A 22,252-nucleotide genomic window follows, 5' to 3' on the forward strand; every position below is an offset into this window, starting at 1 on the left:
TTTCCACCAACACCGCCGCAGCAGTTCATCACTTTGACACATCCAGACAATTTACAAACTATTTAGACGTGTGTCAGTGCATCGATCAGTTATTTCATTGCAGAGCATCAATTGTTTTGTAAAATTCAATGTTCATGAGTAACGAGAACATCATTGACCTAAGTCACGTAATCTTCATTAGGCTCCAGTTGCTGATTCTGGAAATTTCTGAACATCTATAAATGTGAAGTTAATTATATAGGTTTTTACTAACATTAATAATTATAACGTTCAAAGACAAGAGTGAAATTATTAAATCAGTTTAAAAGCTACTGCAGTTCATAACTTACACAATGTGATGCAAAGACCAAACTGCTACAGAAAATGGTCGATTCAAATTCTCATACGGGTCTGAAATTGCTTTTGCTTAAATTAGTGCTTAAAAATTTAACATACATACTATGCGTTTCCGTGTTTGAAAAGTTCTACCAGAAGTGTTGTTGAATCATATCACAATCCTAGTGCCCCCATACGCTGGAAAATTTTCTGACAAGTGATTGATAAATTTTGATTAGAGGTAGGCCTATTTTGTTCATTAAGCTGGTCAGTTAGCAAACGTTATAGTTTGAAATGTTTTATTACTTTCTCTATGTTTAACAGTACGAGACTTTATAGAAGTTGTGAGTGAGTGACATTACTTACACGTTCTCGCCTAATTCTAATATTTAGAGTTCACATTTTATTTTTGAATTCTAAAAACAATAAATAAAAAATTTAAGAAACTGACATCCGCGGCCGGTGTGGAAGTCAAACCACGTCGCTCTGCACAAACATCGAACACGTTCCGCGCAGTGTCGGTACATCAAAAAAACGGCTCGTTAGTACGCAGCTCTGATTGGACAGGAGGAAGAAAACTTGCCCAATTAGGAAACTGAATATCTTCTCCTCTCATAACAGTCTCTCAAACAGTAATGAAACAGCAATAATTTTTTCATGTAAATCAGTTTCCATGCTTTCTGAAGCTAGAAAGAAAGCAAAAATTAGCGTAGGTTCTCCTCGCCACCGACACTGGTTAACGAGGTGGCATTCTCTCTGTGAAGCTAACAACGATCAAAGATTCTTTCGATTTTCAGGATATTATTTAAGGCAAGTTAAAAACTGGCATAGTTAAAGATGTAAGTTGTTGCCTCGTTTAGGACGTAAATTTTCGCCTCCAGTACATAAAGCAATATTGCAAAAATTGTCTTGCCATTTTATACCTTTTCTGTTTTTCCCTCTTCCCTGTCACCTTCTGTCTTTTTATTGCTACTGTTTTTTGCAACTGATAATTCGCATTTTTGTCAAATTAAATTATGGGTATTATTGAAGTAGTACATTAGCAACTTTCAGTGTTACCGTAGCTTTATCTTAAGAAAAGGAAGTGCAGATCGGCACATTCGTCCACTGACAAGCAATGAAATAATAACAATAATAATAATGTATGTTTATATTTTAAATTTATTAAAATGAAATCATGCGTTCCAAACTACTAACATGGACGAGTGATTATGTAAAAACAAATGAAAATAAAAGGAAAAAAGAAAATAAAAGGGAATTTACATGTCCTTTTATCCCTCTTCTCAGTGTTCTTTTGAATGATTTAGATTGGTTGATCTCTCTGGCTCGAAGATTCCATAAATTCCACTTGAAATAATTTTCTCCCCTCTTATGAAGTGTAATGAGAGAAATTCCTCTGTGGCGTTTTTAATTTCTCGGACATTCGATATTCGATGAGCTTAGCACTCATCTAGGCAAAAATTAAGCTGACTCCACCATTCTATCATGAAGATGGTTAATAGAGCGATCTGAAATAGAGATAACATACCGAATACAGCGTATGCAGATGCCAAATTTGTTTTCACTAAAATTGCTGATGAAGATAGTTACGTACTAATTCTAACTCATTAGGGTCTGGCTAATGGGCTGAAAAGGGCGTAAAATTACAGTAAAGCATGTATGGAAGCGCTGGGTGTGTATCAACTGATGTACAAGACAAAGAGAACGTTGCCTTGCCTTGATATAATTCACCGTAGCCGACCTATTGCCGCGCTGTAGGTCTACCTGCCGGCATTGTTCTGCTTGTCGAAACATAAAGCAATTGAACCAAAGCTATTGTGTATTGTCTTCGTCAGGTAGCGTCTACAAAGAGTCAGAATTCTTCTCTTCTTTCCAAGCACGTACCAAAAGAGACAATTACCAGATAGCCTAATAATTATCACAGTAGATTCTCATAGGTTTCATTGTGTGGAGCAAACGACAAGTGTCTTACGGCTATGCAGTCAAGTTCTCTCATGGATTGTTTACTACAATGCGTTGCCGTTTTAAAGCGCAGAATGTTCACATTATCTTTGGAAGAGGCCTAGGCAAGGGGTACATAAATATCCGATTTGCAAGAAATCTGCTTTTCAAAACACTGTCATGTATTTTTAATCTTATTATGTTACAACTACTGTATAACCCTCCCTGTCTTGACAGGTTGTTATATTCCGGAAGTAAAGAAGGCATTGGGTGCTGTCTGTATCTATGTAGCGGTGGAGACAAAACATATTTATTTTGTCAAGCCGATTCTAAAACCAGATTTAACCACATCGCCATACACCTTAGTTCCCTTATCTGCCAGAACCGCCAACGGCTAAATTTCTGCTAAATGTCTGTATCTTTGTCAACCTTAACAAATAATATACGACACAAATTGCAGGACTCATTCCTCACAAGTAGAAACTATCTTATACGGACATCGGTCTGGAAACGCTTTGTTCCCATGTTACAAATTCATTTTCTCCAACTCATTAATCATGGGAAACACACATGAACAGAACGCACCAGCATACCACAAGTAATCAATAAAGATTTTTTGTCAATGTGTGGTTCGGAATTGTTGGTGACTGGTAGGGCCTCACTCTCTTCCACCCAGGCTCAATGGACAAAGCTGTTAGAATTTCGTAGAGAATTTGCTACCTGATCCATTACGTGATATGCCTTTAGCTGTGCGACAGGACATGTCCTTCATGCACTATGGAGCACCTCCCAATTTTAGTGGTAATGTCCGTCGGCTTCTAAATAACAGATTCAATGGCATATGGATTGGTGGGGATGGACAAATTTCCTGGCCTCCAAGCTCCCCGGACAGACACGCACTGGACTTTTATTTGTGGGGGCATTTTAAAGCTCTTGTGTATGAAACCCTAGTACAAGATGTTCGCCCGCATCTCGTGGTCGTGCGGTAGCGTTCTCGCTTCCCACGCCCGGGTTCCCGGGTTCGATTCCCGGCGGGGTCAGGGATTTTCTCTGCCTCGTGATGGCTGGGTGTTGTGTGCTGTCCTTAGGTTAGTTAGGTTTAAGTAGTTCTAAGTTCTAGGGGACTTATGACCACAGCAGTTGAGTCCCATAGTGCTCAGAGCCATTTTTACTAGATGTTCAGAGTCTTCCGTGCCTGTGTTACAGTAGGCTGCGAAACCATACACAATACTCCAGGGACACGTCAGCGCATCCTAGATTAACTACGACGACGGGTGGATGCATGTATCACTGCCCACGTAGGGCATATTGGAAATTTGGAAATTTGTGGTACGGTCTTACGAGACCAAACTACTGAGGTCATCGGTCCGTAAGCTTACGCACTGCTTAATCTAACTTAAACTAACTTACGCAAAGGACGACATACACCCCCATGCCCGAGGGAGGGCTCGAACCTACGACGGGGCGAGCCGCTCTGACCATGACAAGACGCCTTAGACTAAGCAGCAAGAGCATAATGAACATCTGCTGTCAGAAAGAGGTGCATGTGGCATGCTGGTGTATGCTTCCCATGATTAATGAGTTGGAGAAAATGAGTTGTAACATGGAAACAAAGCGTTTCCAGACCCATGTTGATGGAACACAATTTCTCCTTCTATGATTGAGGAATGTGTCCTGCATTTTCTGGCGTACATTGTTGTTACATCCTGTATTTCACAAAGTATCCCAGTGATGTGGGTTACAGAGCACATATAACTCGGCAAGATTGACTCACTGAACAAACCCTTAGTCAGCCACTTAAAATAGCACTCTGGAACGATGTAGATGGTGTGGAACTGATAGTGAATTGGAACGTGTGTGCCATTCGGTCGTATGGAATCAGACCACTAAGATTGATCGACATGCTGACGTGACAGAATTTTGAAACGGGCTATCGCGTTTGGGCGTCCACATGACCATATCGTGAATGATGTTGCCCGGTGTCCCCGTGTATCAACGAAGACAGTTCAACGTGTCTACGACGAATGGTGTACCACTCACAGCCGTATGCTGTGAAGTCGTAAAAAGACCCTACCTGACAGAGACGTGTCACGCGTTCTCAACGACAGTCGGTTTCAAACGAGACAGAAACTGTTGCTGTCAGTGGCTGCAGAGTTATCTCAAACAGTTACCGTGCGGCTATTTCGAGGGAAAATGCTTGTCGGCGCAGGATTCGGTGGCCGATGAGCAATGACAAGTTTTCGTCCAAAGCGCTGGGCGAGTTCATTCGTTTGTTCGGAAGGGGAGGCCGACACTTGTCTGCCATCTTTCGGCCTGTCGGCCATAACAAAATCGAGGTGCACGCCCTGCAATCTTTCTCAAACGATTTTACACAAAACCATTCGGTAAAAAAAATCTTATTTTTGCTTTACTTGTAGCTTTGTGTGTCAGGTTCATTATGATGTGCCCATCATTTCGTTAACTGTCATCGTTATTGTCATATTTTGGAAGCAAGACATTGCGCGATATTCGAAAAAGTTTGCAATGAAAAGTAGAGGTTGCTAAGATTTTGTGTTTGGTGCATATTACATATGTTGCCACGTATGAAATTTAGATAACACATTGAATTTTTCTTTAAACTTGGGCCGGACGCGGTGGTCTAGCGGTTCTGGCGCTGCAGTCCGGAACCGCGGGACTGCTACTGTCGCAGGTTCGAATCCTGCCTCGGGCATGGGTGTGTGTGATGTCCTTAGGTTAGTTAGGTTTAAGTAGTTCTACGTTCTAGGGGACTTATGACCTAAGATGTTGAGTCTCATAGTGCTCAGAGCCATTTGAACCATTTGAACCTTTAAACTTGGATGGAGGTCTCTGTCACCAATCTCGTGAAAACCGGTCTGACGTTGCACACTCATTTGCGATTAAGCCGCGCTAGCGATAAAGCCAGAGTGTAATATCAACGACATTCCTCACATTTCATTAACGGTTTGAGATAAAGAAATGAGATACTTGTTTCGTAAATAAAACCGACTTTTCCTGCTGCCAATTTATTTATCGCAGGTCGCGTTTCACCTTTTCCGTGCTCTAAGGCATCTTCAGTGGGACATAAAACGATACAGTTCTGTTACTTTTAGAGTATTAAACAGTTCACGTCGCGATTTCTTATGTAAAAAAGTAATTACTTACGATTCGCTGATCTGCGTTTCCTCTCATCTGGGGTGGAGGTCGCACTACCGCTTTATTACTGACATATAAGCACAACTTCGCGTTCCGACCTTCTTCGCACTGTTCACCATGTTTCTCCTATTTTGTGGGGTACTATTGTTCTTTTGCCACCTGATATATCGGACTCTGCTTTTTGTTAAAAACAGATTACGACAGCATTTTAGATTTTCAAATTCGTTCAATAATTACGCAAAGCACTGAAAATAAAATTGTTCTTACTGCTGGAACCAGACAGATAGGGCACCTGAAAGTGCTTTTGGTTTATGGAATTCGCGATAGTCGCTTTAACTTTCTTTTGGTATTTCATTGTATTTTAGTTTCATGTTTTATATATCTTCGGATGGGAGACGCTGGCCGAAACCAGTTATTTCGATAGAAATAAAGTGATTGTGCTGCATAATAATTCTCGAACACGGGGAGGAAAACCGGCCTGGCCCTTTGCGCTGATTTATTTACAAGTAAATCTGAATGTAAATGGCGGGACGGGGATCTGAACTGCGTTCCTTCCGCGAGCGAGTTCAGTTCGTGAACCAGAGCGCAATCTCTCTCCGTGCAGTCTTTATCGCAGGTCGCGGATCGGACGGGATGACAGTCGTGTAGGCGCTCGACTCGCACTCGAGAGGAGCGGGGTTCAAGCACCCGAACGACAATCCTATTTTATAATTCTGTGGATTTCCTAAATCATTCAGCACGAATGCTGGTGTTGTTTCCTTAAAAAAAAGTTACGCTCTGTTTCAATGTAGAGATTCAGTCAATGCTCATAAAATTATCTAATAGCTTTAACGGTTTGGAATGTCTGGTCATTGTCAACAATCTTACAAAAATTATTATTTTTTGAAAAAAAAAAAGTCTAGATCGCTTGATAAATTTCTGTATATATTGCGCCAACTCACTACTGCCATCGTCAGGGAGTAAAAATTTTGGAACGTGCAAAACAATGTTCAGTGTCGGTATTAAAAAGCAATACCTACACCTTGCGTCAACAAGGCTTTTAATACTGACTCTGAACCTTCTTCTGCAAGTGCTAAGAAACCCCACCACCCTATGGCGCAAGTTGAAGAAACTGCTGCCTACACAGTCGAAGAACCATCTGAGCTCTGATTCAGACCCTCCACTCGGCTCTGTAGTAGACGTCCGCAAACTGTCCTTTCGACTATACTGAAAATGGTGAGCTCTGTTTTCATCTTGCAAGCAAGACTAGCAGCATTTACCACTTCGGACAGCCGCTAGAAACCACAGAAAATCTCTTCAAATCCAAAGCGGCACACAAGCACTCAGTCCAGGTCTGACTTAACCGCAATGCAGTTGTAGTGCACACTGGCTTTCTTCCCTTACTTGACAAGCATGTCCTTAAGGGCTCTCATAACATGCCTAACACTGGAGTTCCTAACTGCCAATGATCCCACTGTGACTGCCTGGATGTTGCAGACTGAGAGGTTTCCTCAGATGCAGGACAAGAGACTGCATCTGGGTGAGGAACAGTGTCAGCCACAGGCAGCACCTCGAACCTTTTTGTCAGACTTACTGGAGAGGCCTTACATTCGCCCACCCCCCCACCCCCAACCCCCCAAAGCCACGGGAAGTCTTTCACAGCCTGCCACGCCTTGAGGCGACCTCCCACTCGACCACAGGTGAAGGGTCAACCTCAATGCGACCAGTAATTTGGATACCTGTGTATGCCGATCTGCAGACTCCCCACGGCGGGCCCACAATAGTGATGCCCATCAACTGCAGCCTCAAGCTGTGTAACTGAAACCAACACAGCCTGGAGCTGAGAGCGAAGTGTCACCAACTCGGCTCGCAACCACACACAGGAATCACGGTCCCTGTCCATACTGAAAACTGTGGAAAACTACACTATGCAGCCAAACAAAGGACTATCGACACACGCTGTGCAACTCTACTGTAGACACTGACAAAAACGCAAGAAGTGTGTCTAATCTACTAGATTGATATGCAGAGATTCAAAAACTAAACTACCAAAGCACACAGGTGAGACTCTCGTAACTCACATCCTTGGTCTGACAAAAATCCACATGCCTTTTGCGATGGTAACTAACGGTACTGATGCTGTAGCTGTTCTTAACGGGATCCCACATGAGCAAACCATCTGCATGTTTACCTGCTGTTGCTCGTTTAGGTACCTGGCTCTACACGGCTCTGTTTAAAAGATTAGCTCGATGTAGTCATAGTGTCCAATGGCACACGTCTGTTTTTATGCCTCATAGCTAATTCTCTGCAAATAATAACCCGTATCTATGATCCTTCAGTCAAACAGTGTGCACTTTGGGTAGAATGGCGACTTAATGAAATACAGAGAAACACAAAATAAAAGCTAAATGAATAATTTAATAATATGGGTTCTATAATAATGTCTGTAAATGATCTAGATGGTAGAGTATTATGGTGGAGAATGTTAATCCCAGAAAGGATATCTTAAAAAAATTGAAAGTGGTCCTACGATATTCAGATAAAACACAGACGGAAAATGTCCTTATCAAATACATTAAAGTTACGTTGAGACAGTTAAGAGAATGGTAGTCATCAAAGATATATGAAAACAGAATGCGTTTCACAATCAGAATACATGAAATATTCACCAGCACAAAACGAGTTCAACATGATAATCTACAAATTACAGCACGCAGTACACAGTACTCATACTCCTTCTATCCTCAGTTCCGCAACATAAGCAGTAAAGATCAGTCCCACTCTGGGACACATTCAGATCTCTAGAAATATAAAGTCCCTTCAGAAGTTAGAGTATTGTAACCGCCGTTCACCACCCAGAATCTATCACTCACTCCACCAGATACCGTACCACAGGCAGATCTGCCTTTCTCTCGGTATGAACATACAAGTGTCCTCAATTGTTCCCTTGAGCACTTCACTTGGAAACACTCAGACTGCATCGGATCACGTAGTATTCTGCAATTGTCTGCTTTTCTACATACGTCAAAAAAAGTTTTGCGTCGCCTCGGTTCCGAGAGTTCCGAAACATGTACAGAAAATGGGAATAGAGACCAACATAAACATCATTTCCGCCCTTTTTATTGCTCATGAAAACCATACACTGCATGTTGTACCACCCTACAACGAGACCATCATAGGTGGTGGTCCAGATTACTGTACACACTGGTACCTCTAATACCCAGTAACAGTGGAAGGAAAATCAGCATTTGCCGTATTTTGTTGTTTTATTGTCAGCAAAATCGATTTTGCTATAACCAAAAGCTTGATACCAGTGCCTACCAATTTTAATTGTATATTACAGCACTGAAAATAGATTTTGCTGACAATAAAACAACAAAATACGCCTAATGCTGATTTTCCTTCCAGTTCTATCCACTAATAGGTCGTGGTGCACACAACACTACATGGAGTCACCAATCAACCCAGTAACACGTCATCTTGCATTGGTGCATGCCTGTATTCGTCGTGGCATACTATCCGCAAGTTCAACAAGACATTGTTGGTCCAGATTGTCCCACTCCTCAACGGAGATTCAGCGTGGTTGGTGGGTCACGTCGTCCATAAACAGCCGTTTTCAATCTATCCCAGGCATGTTCAATAGGGTTCAAGTCTGGAGAACATGCTGGCCAATCTAGTCGAGCAATGTCGTTATCCTGAAGGATAACGATTCGCAAGATGTGCACGACACGGGACGCGAATTGTCGTCCATGAAGACGAATGCCTCTCCAATATGCTGCCGATATGCTTGCTCTATCGATCGGAGGTTGGGATTCACGTATCGCACGACGCCTTCCATGACCACCAGCGGCATACGTCGGCCCCAGATAATGCCACCCCAAAACAGCAAGGAACCTCCAACTTGCTGTACTCGCTGGACAATGTGTCAGACGTTCAGCCTGACCGGGTTGCCTCCAAACACGTCTCCGACGATTGTCTGGTTGAAGACATATGCGATACTCATCGGTGAAGAGAACGTCATGCCAATCCTGAGTGGTCCAAACGGCATGTTGTTGGGCCCATCTGTACCGCGCTGCATGGTATCGTGGTTGCCAAGATGGACCTCGCCATGGACGTCGGGAGTGAAGTTGCGCATCATGCAGCCTATTGCGCACAGATTGAGTCTTAACACAACGTCCTGTGGCTGCGCGAAAAATATTGTTCTCCATGCTGGCGTTGATGTCAGGGTTCCTTCGAGCCATAATCCGTAGGTAGCCGTCATTCACTGCAGTAGTAGCCCTTGGGCGGCCTGAGCGAGGCATGTCATCGTCATTTCCTGTCTGTCTGTATCTCCATGTCCGAATAGGATTGCGTCTGGTTCACTCCGTGACGCCTGGACACTTCCCTTTTTGACACAAAGTAACAATGCGGAAGCAATCGAACCGCGTTATTGGCCGTCTAGGCATGTTTAAACTACAGACAACACAAGCGTGTACCACCTTTCTGGTAGAATGACTGGAACTAATCGGCTGTTGGACCCCCTCGTCTAATACGCGCTACTCATGCACGGTTGTTTACATCTTTCGGTGGTTTTAGTGACATCTCTGAACAGTCAAAGGGACTGTGTCTGTGATACAATATCCACAGTCAACGTCTATCTTCAGGAGATCTGGGAACCGGGTCGAAGCAAAACTTTTTTTGATGTTTGTATTAGCTGAAGACTGTCTTACCAAAAGTACGTCGTTCTTACGCTCTACAGACACTGACACTACATGACCACTTTCTGGCTCTGAGCACTATGGGACTTAACATCTATGGTCATCAGTCCCCTAGAACTTAGAACTACTTAAACCTAAATAACCTAAGGACATCACACACATCCATGCCCGAGGCAGGATTCGAACCTGCGACCGTAGCAGTCGCGCGGCTCCGGACTGAGCGCCTAGAACCGCTAGACCACCGCGGCCACCACTTTCTGGACTTAACTAATATCTACAACTATATTTAAATAAAGAAATATCATAAACATTCAGTTATACTAAAATCATTTACAATAAATACAGAGTGTGTCAAAAAGAATTATCCGGTTTGGCATGTCTGTATTTCTGCAATTAATAAACATATACAATTAGTTTTGTTTTTTGATGAATTGGAAACTCAAAAAGTATTTTTGTACCTGTTCATATATGTTCGGTATGACCCCCCCCCCCTCGAGATGCATTGCATATGCGGTATTCAAATTGTTCCCACACTGCAGCTAATATGTTTGAGTTACTGCTTCCACAACTGTTATGCAATGTCCCAGTTCATTCATTGTTGTTGGTAACGGAGACTCTTATACAGAGTCTTTTATAACCCCCCACAAGAAATAATCACATACAGTCAGGTCCGGTGACCTTGGAGGCCAGTAATGTGAGGCTGAATCATTTGGTTCAGTGCGACTGATCTATCTTTCAGTAATTCTTTGATTTAAAAATTTCTGCACTTCCAGATGCCAGTGTGGCAGTGTCCCATCCTGCTGGTAAATGAAGTCGGTCGAATCAGTCTCCAGTTGTGGTAAAAGAAAGGTCTCAAGCATATCAAGTATGTGCTTCCTGTAACAGTGTTCTCAGCAAAGAAAACTGGACCATACACCTTTTACCATGAAACTTTCATGTTGTAAAAGTTCATGTGATTGTTCCGTACCCGATATATGATTCACCTTTCCATTTAAATGGAATGTTTGCTCGTTACCAAACACTAAGTATGGAAGAAAACTGTCATCCTCCATCTTGCCAAGAACGAAATTGCAGAACTCCACTCGTTGTTGTTTGTCGCCTTCACGAAGAGCTTGCAGTAGCTCAATATTGTATGGTTTCATGCATAAGCGTCGACGAAACACGTCAGACGGACATCGAGGGCATGCTGAGCTGTCGAGCTGCACGGCGATCAGATTCCTGCGGACTCTACATCTACATGTGCATTTATACTCCGCAAGCCACCCAACGGTGTGTGGCGGAGGGCACTTTACGCGCCACTGTCATTACCTCCCTTTTCTGTTCCAGTCGCGTATGGTTCGCGGGAAGAACGACTGTCTGATAGCCTCCTTGCGCGCTCGAATCTCTCTAATTTTACATTCGTGATCTCCTCGGGAGGCATAAGTAGGGGGAAGCAATATATTCGATACCTCATCCAGAAACGCACCCTCTCGAAACCTGGCGAGAAAGCTACACCCGCGATGCAGAGCGCCTCTCTTGCAGAGTCTGCCACTTGAGTTTGCTAAACATCTCCGTAACGCTATTACGGTTACCAAATAACCCTGTGACGAAATGCGCCGCTCTTCTTTGGATCTTCTCTATCTCCTCCGTCAACCCGATCTGGTACGGATCCCACACTGATGAGCAATACTCAAGTATAGGTCGAACCAGTGTTTTGTAAGCCACCTCCTTTGTTGATGGACTACATTTTCTAAGGACTCTCCCAATGAATCTCAACCTGGTACCCGCCTTACCAACAATTAATTTTATATGATCATTCCACTTCAAATCGTTCCGTACGCATACTCCCAGATATTTTACAGAAGTAACTGCTACCAGTGTTTGTTCCGTTATCATATAATCATATAATAAAGGATCCTTCTTTCTATGTATTCGCAATACATTACATTTGTCTATGTTAAGGGTCAGTTGCCACTCCCTGCACCAAGTGCCTATCCGCTGCAGATCTTCCTGCATTTCGCTACAATTTTCTAATGCTGCAACTTCTCTGTATACTATAGCATCATCCGTGAAAAGCCGCATGGAACTTCCGACACTATATACTAGGTCATTTATATATATATTGTGAAAAGCAATGGTCCCATAACACTCCTCTTTGGCACGCCAGAGGTTACTTTAACGTCTGTAGACGTCTCTCCATTGACAACAACATGCTGTGTTCTGTCTGTGTCAGACACTCGGGGACGGCCCGCCGATTTGACTTTACACAAACAACCTGTTTCTCAGAATTGTTCATGTCATCGTCTAATGCTCTGTGCTGTAGGAGGATCCAGACCATACCTAGTACGAAAGTCACGCTGAACAGTTATTCCTGACCCGCACTGCGCAAAGCGCAAAAAACAAAACTCTTTCTGTTTTCCCGACACCAACTTAAGTGGGCCCACACTGCTACTATGTAGTGGGACCTTCGCAAAACTTGAGAGTTTGCTTTTCCCAACAGTACATTGTGCACGCACATATCTGAAATAACGTAATAGCTACGTTTTTTTTTTCAAAATCGGATTATTCGTTTTCATACACCTTACGTAAGTAACAGTTGGTACATGATTAAATAAGACACCATTCTTGTGCAAGTGTACTCATGATAAATGACAACAGACTGTACTTATATTTTGTTTAAACAATTATTTATGCCTTCTTGACAGAAGCGTCTTTTGGCTCTTTTCAGTTGTGGTGCCTGCTAACACATGCGATTTACCACTTTTAAATGAGCACAGTTTTTTAATAGAATTGCAATCCACATTTAAATAAACTTACTGGAAAAATAGAAAACTGTTCATTAACTAAAAACACAAGTACGACAAAATATTAGGTACTGCTGCTGTGTCCATTTCCTGCGTAAATGTGGAGAATACGATGTTCTGACAAACGTTTGGGTAATAAAAAAGATATAAAAAATAAATCAAGAAATAAAATAGATTCGGGTACACAGCTTTCAGAGATCATAGTTATCATGCAGTGCTGTCATGCTGTCATCTGAGATACCTTTTTCTGAAATCGCATTAAACATTTACAAGTTGTTAATTCAGAGGCTGGCTGTGAAAATTTTTTTCTGTAGTTTTAAAAATATTGAAATATTGTTCTATCACTGGATGCGCCTCATTTTTCTGAGATACCAAAGTTATTCAGATTTGCTTTAATACTTGACTGTAAATTATTACAGATTCTCAGCGAGATGTAAGGAGCCATCTTTCAGTTTGTTGCAAAGCCCGCCATTGCTGGTCACTCATTTTGCTAAGCGATGTGACCGCCGTCAAAATTCCCAGCTTTGGGATTTACCCACATCCGGTGCTCGACCCTGAGGCCGCACAGCTGGTCCTCAGCGGGCACAAGCCGATTCACATCCCCTCATACCAATTCTAGGTCGCCGATTACCTCGCTTACATAAGGGTACCTTTACCCTTTGTGGCAACAAATTTTCAAGAATGGTTCTCTGTAAATGTGTAGTGGTATCACAGACAATCGGCTAGGCCTGTTGTGTTATCGTCTTAACGTCTCCCATATTTACGTTTACTTGAAAACGCCCTTCAAGCGTTATTGTAAGAGAGTCATTTAGCGACAAGGATGAGTACGTTTTTGCTCATTGTAGCAGTCTGGTGACAGATCATCTAAATCTAACATTCCCCGGAAGACGAATCGCCAGAAACGCTCACATTTTTTGGCCAACAAGATCCCCGATACTTATGCCTTTAGGTTTCTCCCTATAATGTTGGTTGAATGACGAAATCTACGAAGAGACGGTATCTACTAACCGATTTTTCGTATCGTGAATAGCGCTCCTCTCTTAACAGAACGCCAAGACAACATCAATAGAGCTACACGTGATGTTGTAAACAGAATACGAATGTGTACCGAAGCCGCAACTCTAAGCTGGGAAAATGATGTTTTAACTGACTAATTTACCATTGCTTGACACTTTCTGCGATGTTTCTCTGAGTTATGTTCTGACAGCCGTATTTATCTAAACAATAAACACTGGACACATTTTAGGTGGAATGCTTTATTCGAATGAGCCTATATTGCCACTTCCCAAAATGTTTGTCATTCCTCCTAAAACATCCTGTATATGTAATTTGAAACTCTTCAAGGCGGATGGTGCTGGTTCACTTCGTGTCTAATTTTTCAATCTTTTGTGATTCCTGAACCCATTTATTACGTCTGATGTATTCAAACTATTGTATAACTACAAATGAACTGCATCGCACAAATCCCAATAAAATCTTTCGCACTGTTTCAGTTATCGCTGTGCGCCTACCAGCTCTTCGGGAGTTCTTATGTACGGTTTGCTATTTAGATTACAATAAACTGGACACCTACTCATAGGAGAGCCGACTGTGTATGCATGGCATGCACAGTACGTGAACATGGCGCCTATAGAGCAGGTTTCGGCGGCTCCTGAGTAGCTTGTTAAGTACAGTAATTCAACTGAAGACAAATCTCAAACTTGAAATAAATCCAAATTCTTTTTATGTGGGATGCAAGGAAGACGAAGGTATTATTCGCTTCCGATATATTCTCGACAATATTGCCGCATAATAAAAGTTACTTTCACTGAAAAAAGTGATATAGTACGAACTCAGACAATGCCAAGTGACACTTTGCCCGTCAGCGAAGAGGACAGGGACACATTTTCTGACACAACACATCTAGCGCTGTGGAAATTCTGCTCGCGGAAAGATAAACAAATCGAATAACTGTCAATGGCAGGCCTTGTAGTTCATGATATACGACACGTCGGTCCTGTCGCTTTTTTTGTGAAACGAAAATAGAGTAGGGAGAAGGGAGGGAGGGAGGGGAGAGAGAGAGAGAGAGAGAGAGAGAGAGAGAGAGAGAGAGAGCAGAGAGCAGATAGCCTCTGTTCTGACGTGCAACCTACGCTCTCGTTTGTCGCCATGTTTCTGCGTGTCAGTCACCGCCAATACGGCAAATCACCTGACACTGTCTGTCAATATAACTGTCCCTCTATCGTTGTTATACTCTTCTGTCGGCCAAAACACTGCTAATAAGTTAGCTAACAGGGTTGTGGTTCTGTTATAGGAGGAAACAAAAAAGTACCCCCATCACTAGAATATAAAATATATACGAGTGTCAGTACCCAGAAGAATATATTTAACAACCTTTGCTTCAGTTAGGCCGTTTCACACTATTAGTCAATAGGTGCACAGAACAACACACACAAACATCAACAACCATACATTACTGAAGGTTTTTTTTTATTTTTAAACACGACCAGCTATCTAGAGTACAGGGTTTCAATTAGTATTTTTACACTGGCGGCTTGATGGAGGGGAATTGCAAAAACGGCACATATTAAGTATGAAAAGTAGCACCGGTAACAATTTAGGCTTCCCATGAATTTAGAAATTACTGTCAGTCGGTACGTGCTTTCTGGAAAAACTGTTGTTAACCCTGTTTTTAATTTTGAGTATACCCGTCTGGGTAGCCGAGTGCGTAAACGCGCCCATTCCGCGATTCGGGGAGGGGAGCCTTTCGCAGATCGAATCCACCTCGCGGACTGATGAAGAGGGGTGTTAAGCCGGCCAACCTGGATGTGGTTCTAAGACGGTTTCCCACATCCAACTAGGTAAATACCGGGCTGGTACCCATGTCCCGCCTCGGATACAAGCTACGTAAACATTTAGGGAAACGCTCTCACACTTGAAGATGAAGTTACTCTCACCGCAGGCAGATGGAGTGCACAGATCCCACTCCAGGGGTGGGGATTCAGTGTCGTGGTAGGGTGGGTGGTGGGGGGGGGGGGGGGGAGGTCAAGAAGACTATCCTGCCGCCACTGACATTAACATTGCTAAAACTCGTATAACAATGCTGATCCCGTAAGACGAACGATGAAAGGCAAAAGAAATAGACGTTTTTTTCATTTCCGTTACTACAGACACAAATTTATTGAAATACGACTCCATTTTCCAACTGCGATGTCAAGCAATATCTATAATTTATAGCATGGTCAGCTGATTCTGTTCGCTGTTCTCAGGTGCACACTCCTATACTCTTATACCGTGACCCTTCGTGGTCTCATACAAATGTACGCATTTCATTTTAATATGTATGCGTTGTCGTAGTAAACACACGAGAGAGCAACGTTCTACGTCCAACAACACTTCAAAGTAACTATTGTTGTAGTGGTAGACGTGACAGATTATCAGACGAAGCAAAACTGGCAATCTGGCATGCTACCAAACTTCCCATCATCTTGTATGGTTCGGAAGTGTCGTCACTGGCTGGCGACACATATCTGAAACGATTGTAAACGCTTCCAAATGAGGCATTTCGGGTTATAACAAGTGCTTCCTCCTTTATTCCCAACACTCCTATTAGGCAATATTTATGGCAACAATAGACTACCGAATCATTTAGATAAAGGCCAATAAATTTTATATTAAATCAAACTTTTTGTTCCATAATTTTATAGATTCACTTGGCCAAGAAGGCCAAAACTCGCTTTATAAAAGCCCGAAGAAGCCTCTCATACGACTCTTAGGGGACTGACGCAGAGTTACGTCCTACATAAACATTAACACTAGATTTTCTCTTCTGTTCTAATCACTTCAAGCATAGTCAGAAGTCTGACAGTCACATTGCCCTGCAGAATTTACACTGCAAGTAGAACCATATAGCTTCAGAATAAACGTATAACCATCTGAAGATATCGAGCAGTTTCATCGTTGAAATATTGTGTGACTTGAAAAGTATTATGAGGCGGGAAACTCGTGAAATGTTCCAAAAGTAATGGAAATCTTGTGATTTCTCACGTTGCATTAGTCCGAGCTGATTTTTTCGTCGTCGTATTGGTACATTAACGTGGATAGTATCCGTACAGCGTTAGCGATATCGGATATCAGGTCTGCTGTCAAACAAGTTACATGTATTTTAGTGATGTTATGGGCCCTAATTCAGTCCCTGTCCGTAATTTATATTAAACTAAATTGTGAGTATTAAAGTCGATGTATTTTCGATTAGACAGGCAAGGTTGCAACTAATTAAATGATAAAATCACATTGGCCAACTTGCTCCAACCGCTGGGCCAACTTACTCTGTGGGTAGAGTAGGATGGCTAAAGTGATATTACTGTATTACATATTTTTTGTGAATAATTAGTGAGACGCCATAATTATTATTGCTGAAACAATGTAACAATATTTGCAAATAAAAAACATTCGGTATAAAAGCTGGAAAAAAATAAGGGAAAAAAGTGGGTCAACCTGCTCTGGTTCCCCTACTAATGAAAGTGTTTGACAGTATTAGAATGGAAAATTTTTTATGGGGGATTAAATTATAAGCACTTTTTTTTGTTCATGCAGGTATGTTCCTCTTTGCAACTAAATGAAAGGCAGTTTGTTTTTTCTGTACATGTTTCATTTATTTTGTTTATTGAAACATCTTGAGTGGCCTGTAATGCATATTATACATACATAAAATAGTAGTTACAGATCTGCTACTAACTTAAGTTTTCTCTTGTTTTCAGCTTTGAGGCAACTTTTGTAACACAAGTTTCGTGAGGTTAAATTATCGTTTGGCGTTACTTAGGATTTCGAATGTTTCTAGTCCATTTGTGTGGTCCTTGAGGTGTGTTCATTCGGTCACCATATTCTAGCTGGGCGATTTCCGGCAGTTTTTTTTTTCACTGCCATTTATTACAACAGATCACTTGCACTTTTCATTGTGTTATCAACATGTCTATGTTTACAGTGAGTAGTGTTGCCAGCTGTATTGACAACTGTCGCTATGTGTTTTTTCTTTCATGCTCCGTTTGTGCTGTCTGTGTGGTTACATTTTTTGAAGTGCGGATGTATTATTCTTTATGTGAGTTTTCATTTGTGTGTGTGTGTGTGTGAATGTGTTATTCCTTGTGAGAGTTCTTTTTTTGTGAAACGTAACCAGCATTAAATTAATAATTAATGAGTATCCCCCCCCCTTCTCTCTCTCTCTCTCTCTCTCAAAAACACACACACAGATATAAATAAGAACTTACGTATAAATGGTTCAAATGGCTCTGAGCACCATGGGACTCAACTTCTGAGGTCATTAGTCCCCTAGAACTTAGAACTAGTTAAACCTAACTAACCTAAGGACATCACACACATCCATGCCCGAGGATTCGAACCTGTGACCGTAGCAGTCGTGCGGTTCCAGACTGAAGTGCCAGGAACCGCTCGGCCACCGCGGCCGGCGACTTACGTACAAAATAACACATCCACACTTTAAAAAAAATGGAACCACACACACAACACAAACAGAATACAAAAGGTAAATACACAGCGACAGTTGGCAATACAATTGGCAACGCTACACACCGTAAACATGGGCATATTGATAATACAATGAAAAGCATAAGTGATATGTTACAATAAATGTGGGTGAAAAAACACGGCAAATCGGCCTGCTGGATTATGGGAACCGAATGAACACGTCTCCAAGACCACACACACGGATTAGCAACATTGGAAATCGTAAGTAACACCAAACTATGATTTAACCTCACGAAAATTGTGCTACAAAAGTTGTTTTTATCTGAAAAACATGACAAAATGTAACATAATAACCTAGTGCAACTGGTACATAAAACACTTAATATAGGTATAAAAAGGAACATGTATTACAGGCCACTGAAGATGCTTCACAAATAAAAGAAGCGAACCAATGTGACGAAACACAAACGGCCTTTCATTTAGTTGCAAAGATGGAACCTTCCTCCATGAATTGTGAAGCAACTAAGAAAAGACGCAAAACGGAAAAAATGACTTTTTTTGTATTTCTGCTTCTTCCATGCTAATGTTGTGAAACACTGACTACAGTATATTATAACAATTAAATTGTAGCTAGGCTACAAGTGGAGAATAAATTCGAAAGTATATACACCAATTTTTAGTCTTTTCCATAATCTTTCAGTGCTTATACAGGTCCTAACCTACTACGGCGACGAAATTAGGGCCACCTACCTTCGTATCGGTGAATGTGTAATATCAATGTCAGAGAAAATTTGCATTAAATTTTTCTATAAGTACAGAATGAGGAGCAGCGAAATTTTAGATACCTTAAATATTTCCTTTTGTGAGTCAGCTTTGAGTAAAACGAGGGTTTGCGAGTGAGATAAGGATTTCGAAGAAAGCCGTGAGGACGTTGAAAGTGACGAGCCTCCTGGACACGCCCCGGCAGATCATCAACGGATGAAATCAGGGAGCAAGGGAAAGAGCCGAGTGTTAACAGTCGGCGAATCACAATCAGAGGAGTCGCCAACGATGCTGGCGGATCTGTGGTGAAACAATTAATGACTTTTGCACCATGATAATGCTCACATTTCGTTGTCTGTTCGTCAATTTTATGCCAAAAACAGTGCCCCAAGTGACTTTTTTATTTTCCGATAAATAAGGAAATTCTTAAAGTGGCATGATTTTACAACCGTAAATTAGATTAAAATCGCATACTAGGAGAGCAGAGCGCTATTTCAAAGACAGTTCCACGCGTGTTTCCGGGAGCGGGACAAGCGATAAGCGTGTAAATCTAATGGGAACTAGTTTTTAGTGGACAATACTCATTACACGAATGTCCGCCCCCGGTAGCTGAATGGTCAGCGTGACGGATTGTCAATTCGCTGGTCCCGGGTTCGATTCCCGGCTGAGTAGGGGAATTTTCTCCGCCCAGGGGCTGGGTTTTGTGCTGTTCTCATCATCCTATCATCCTCATCGACTGCAGGTCGCCGAAGTGGCGTCAAATTGAAAGACCGGCACCCGGCGGGGGGCCCTAGCCATACGATAAAATAAATAAATTACACGAATAAATAAATTATTTTTTAAAATTTTTCCGTTATTTTTTAACATACGTCTTGTTTATAGCTACAACAAGAATATCAGCTTTAGAATCTTTCCGCCTCCTGGACAAAATTCTGCTGATGCACATGACTCTAAGGGCCACGTTTCGATGTTTTGAAACAGTCTGACTAGGACAAGTGACCCCACTGACATACCGCGACCCCTAGAGGGCGTCGTTGAGAGGCAGCGCCACCCTGATCGCCAGAAGCTTTTGCGCCCTGCCCCGGAGGCTCATGCACAATTCAGCGTGCTGGGTTCCGTGGGGCGCGACATACGAGACGTGAGCGAAGGCAGAGGCGGCGGCGGCGGCGGCGGCGGCACGCACCTTGATGTGGACGGGCGTGAAGGGGTCCTCGATGGGCAGGCAGAAGGACTCGTCCCACACGGGGTTGAGGTCGCGGTAGATGGTGCGCGACTTGTACAGCAGCCGCCCGCCCACCTTGAACTTGACGTACGGGTCGCTCGTGCCTGCAACAACCAAATACAGTGGCTAGTCGTACAGTTGTAATCGTCACACGAAAAAATAAATTACGTCACTAACATTTTGTTTGTTTGCTGGTATATGTCTGCAACTATGATATTCTCTGGAATACCGGCGCCACAGTACCGCAGCCCGCCGCTAGAGTCGGAAACGGAAAGGTGCAGCCTTCCCGTAGTGTGGAGTATCGTGTGGCAATTCGTTATCAGCATTTTATGAAGAATAATGCTGCAACAAGTCACGCCGAGAAGGTGCAAGAGTACTGCAAAAACGCACCAACATGCTACACTGTGTTTATTTTTTATTTTTACATACACACACCAGAAAAAGTTTTGCAACACCTCGGTTCCGGGAGTTCCGGAACCTGTACAGAAAATTGGAATAGAGATCAACATAAACATCATTTCCACCCTTTTTATTGCTCATGAAAAGCAAACTTGCATGTTGTACCACCATACAATGAGACCTTCAGAGGTGGTGGTTCAGTGCCGTACACACTGGAACCTCTAATACCCAGTAGCACGTCCTCTTACATTGATGCATGCCTGTATTCGTCGTGGCATACTATCCACAAGTTCATCAAGGAACTGTTGGTCCAGATTGTCCCACGCCTCAACGGCGATTCGGGGTAGATACCTCAGAGTCGTTGGTGGGTCACGTCGTCAATAAACAGCCCTTTTCAATATATCCCAGGCAAGTTCGATAAGGTTCACGTCTGGAGAACATGCTGGCCACTCTAGTCGAGGGATGTCGTAATCTGAAGGAAGTCATTCACAAGATGTGCACGACGTGGGCGCGAATTGTCGTCCATGAAGACAAATGCCTTGCCAATATGCTGCCGATATGGTAGCAGTATAGGTCGGAGGATGGGATTCACGTATCGCACAGCCGTTCCGGCGCCTTCCATGACCACCAACGCCGTACGTCGGCCCCACGTAATGCCACCCCAACACATCAGGGACCCTCCACCTTTCTGCACTCGCTGGACAGTGTGTCAAAGGCGTTCAGCCTCGCCGGGGTACCTCCAATCGCGTCTCCAACGCCTGTCTGGTTGAAGGCTGTGCGACACTCATCGGTGAAGAGAACGTGATGCCAAGTCTGAGCGGTCCATTCGGCATGTTATGGGGCCCATTTGTGCCGCGCTGCATTATTTCGTGGTTACAAAGATGGACCTCGCCATGGACGTCGGGAGTGAAGTTGCGCATCATGCAGCCTACTGCACACAGTTTTAGTCGTAACACGACGTCCTTTGGCTGCACGAAAAGCATTGTTCATCATGGTGGCGTTGCTGTCATGGTTCCTCCGAGCGATAATCAAATGGTTCAAATGGCTCTGAGCACTATGGGACTTAACTACTGAGGTCATCAGTCCCCTAGAACTTAGAACTACTTAAACCTAACTAACCTAAGGACATCACACACATCCATGCCCGAGGCAGGATTCGAACCTGTGACCGTAGCGGTCACGCGGTTCCAAACTGACGCGCTTAGAACCGCACGGCCACACCGGCCGGCGAGCGATAATCCGTAGGTAGCGGACATCCACTGAAGCAGCAGCCCTTGGGCGGCCTGAGCGAGGCATGTCATCGACAGTTCCTGTCTGACTGTATCTACTCCACGTCCGAATAACGTCGCTTTGGTTCACTCCGAGAATGCGAACGCTATCGAACCGCGGAATTGACCGTCGAGGCATGGCTGAACTACAGACAACACGAGTCGTGTACCTCCTTCCTGGTGAAATGACTGGAACTGATCGGCTGTCGGACCCCCCTCCGTCTAATAGGTGCTGTTCATGTATAGTTCTTTACATCTTTGGGCGGGTTT

General features: G+C 43.0%; 1 protein-coding gene across 1 annotated transcript in view; it reads right to left on the minus strand.

Moving 5' to 3' along the window:
- LOC126190944 (multiple C2 and transmembrane domain-containing protein) overlaps window positions 1-22,252 on the minus strand; it is an 876,357-nt gene that overhangs the window by 582,603 nt on the left and 271,502 nt on the right. Inside the window, exon 2 of the mRNA XM_049931586.1 lies at window positions 20,277-20,419. The gene's annotated coding sequence lies outside the window, so the exon portion shown is untranslated. The remainder of the gene's footprint in view (window positions 1-20,276; window positions 20,420-22,252) is intronic.

The sequence above is a fragment of the Schistocerca cancellata genome, chromosome 6 (assembly GCF_023864275.1).
Source record: "Schistocerca cancellata isolate TAMUIC-IGC-003103 chromosome 6, iqSchCanc2.1, whole genome shotgun sequence".
Classification (NCBI taxonomy): domain Eukaryota; kingdom Metazoa; phylum Arthropoda; class Insecta; order Orthoptera; family Acrididae; genus Schistocerca; species Schistocerca cancellata.